General features: G+C 43.1%; 1 protein-coding gene across 2 annotated transcripts in view; it reads right to left on the bottom strand.

Moving 5' to 3' along the window:
• FRYL (FRY like transcription coactivator) overlaps positions 1–2329 on the bottom strand; it is a 243406-nt gene that overhangs the window by 29066 nt on the left and 212011 nt on the right. The window lies entirely within an intron of this gene.

Here is a 2329-nt window from a genome sequence, read left to right as displayed (position 1 = left end):
CTTTCCCTATTTCTCAGGTAGCCCAGAAACCCTAAGGCTCTGCAGGTCAGAGTTTGAAAGCCACCTTCCTAGAACACATTTCATTTCAAATATTGTGATGTAGCAGAACACATAATAATGGCAACAGCCCTTGATATATATCTGGTGAATGAATGAATACACACTGTGGGCTTTCAAGGTTGGGGGATATTTTAGAAGTTTCATTAGCAGTTAAGTTTGTTTTGTAGCAAAGTACTTCCTGTTACCATGTTCGAAGCAAGACTATCTTTAGGCTTTAGAAAAGCTCTATCATTTGATTTGGCCTAATTATGAGGCATAAATCAGCACCACCCTCCCCAAATTACTGTGACTTGAATGAAAGACAGAACTACAATAAGCATCTTTAATTCCTTCTAAGGTTCTATTCAAAAGTCATATTCATTACTATGGACATTTTAGAGTACTGGATGAACCTGAAAGCATTTACAGTGCTCTTAAAAAAAAAAAAAAAGAAAAAAAAAGGCAAACCAAAAGAACGAACCTGACCGTTACAAAAATGTCAAGAGCCAGCCTTTAGAAAGATTCTAAATTCTGTGCTGAAAAAAGCACGTAACTACAGAAGAATTTACAAGTGGCTCATGCCTGTGAGGTAGGGCAGCAGGTCTCTTGAACCCACCACACTTCCTTGCCTGATTGTGCAAGTCTGTCCAATTTCCTACAACATGTTTTTCAAACTGTGGGAGCGACATCAATTTTAGAGGCTGGTGACCTGCTCTTTTTTAAAAAAAAACAAAACAAATGAAAGGAATAGAAAATATCACTGTGCATAGCATAGAGTAAGGATGCATATTCTTGAAACTTTTATTTTAAAGGTGCGTCCATATAGATACACTTGGATGTGGTATAAAATGTACTAGCAATGGCCACAGCTCAAAAAAAAAAAGTTTAAAAGCCACTGCCCTATAAGACGCTGAATAATACTTGTTCTTGGGCTCCTGTGAACCTGTCCAGTGGTATCTTGGGGAATATGGCGAACTATGACATAGGAGCCTGTGCCGCCCCTCAGCTGGGGTAAGGGCGTCTGCTGATCTCTGAGGCACCATGGTCATACCCTCATATCTGCAGGGGTGGGGGGCCTGGGGGGCCGAAGCACACAGGAGGACCTCCCTAAACTGGCTTCCTATCAACAGCTAACGGTGTGACGTGGCAGAAGCCATTACATTTTATTCCTCCACTTCACCTATATGAGCCAAAGGAAACATCCCTTCAAGAGAGTTGATGAATGTATGCAAGTTATATGAGTGATTTTAATGTCTTTGGACAGAGATACATCAGTGACACAGTGTGGATACTTGACAGTAAGGCATTTGGGGTTCTTGAAGATAGACATTTATAACAATTTTAGAATGAACATTTTTGTGATCTGTTTGATGTAAACTTTTCAGATTTAGGAGACTGTTATTTAGGGGACTGACATCAGCTACAAGAAAAGGCCCTGAACAGCCTAACATAACCAGGGCAATGGGCAATCCTATTCTCTTTGCCACAATGATTGGTTTAGAAATTGGCAAATGTCCCAACTTGGGCCAATGAGATGTGACAAGAAGTGTGCTAAAAGCATTCGGAGAGTAACTTCTTTACTTTCATGAGAGCATTTCTGGAAGTGACCCCTGCTTCCTCTTAACACTGCTGTGTGTGGACATAACCAAGATCGTCGGAGGGGAAGCTGACTTGCAGAGAAGGGCAGAGCCTACAGAACTGCAGAGAAACAGCCGGAAACCTCACTGAGCCTTATCTAAGATAAGCTCTAACTCTGGGCTAGCTCAGTTCTGGGAGCGTAAATCTACTTTCTGAGTTGGATTTTCCATTCAGGAAGCATCTAAACTGACACACCTATCAACTTCCTCTAGACGGAGGCAATATCAAGGACAAAGTCCTTGGTATTGAATGAAATGAGGCATTTGAGAGAGCTGGCTCCAACCTAAAGAAGAAAGTGATGATCAATGTCATAGGCAGAATCTCCGCCATAGGAAAGTGTTCTAGAAGAGAGCCAAAGGCTCCTTAATCGTCAATTTAGCTTCAGGGCCACCCTCTTTAAAGTTGTCTGATAAAATAACTAATTTTATTTTATTTTTTTATTTTAATTTTTATTTTTTGTGGTACGCGGGCCTGTCACCGTTGTGGCCTCTCCCATTGCGGAGCACAGGCTCCGGACACGCAGGCCCAGCGGCCCATGGCTCACGGGCCCTGCCACTCCGCGGCATGTGGGATCCTCCAGGACCGGGGCACGAACCCGTGTCCCCTGCATCGGCAGGCGGACTCTCAACCACTGCGCCACCAGGGAAGCCCT

This window comes from Lipotes vexillifer, unplaced genomic scaffold (assembly GCF_000442215.2).
Source record: "Lipotes vexillifer unplaced genomic scaffold, Lipotes_vexillifer_v1.1 scaffold42, whole genome shotgun sequence".
NCBI lineage: Eukaryota > Metazoa > Chordata > Mammalia > Artiodactyla > Lipotidae > Lipotes > Lipotes vexillifer.
This window is presented reverse-complemented; position numbering and strand designations above follow the sequence as displayed.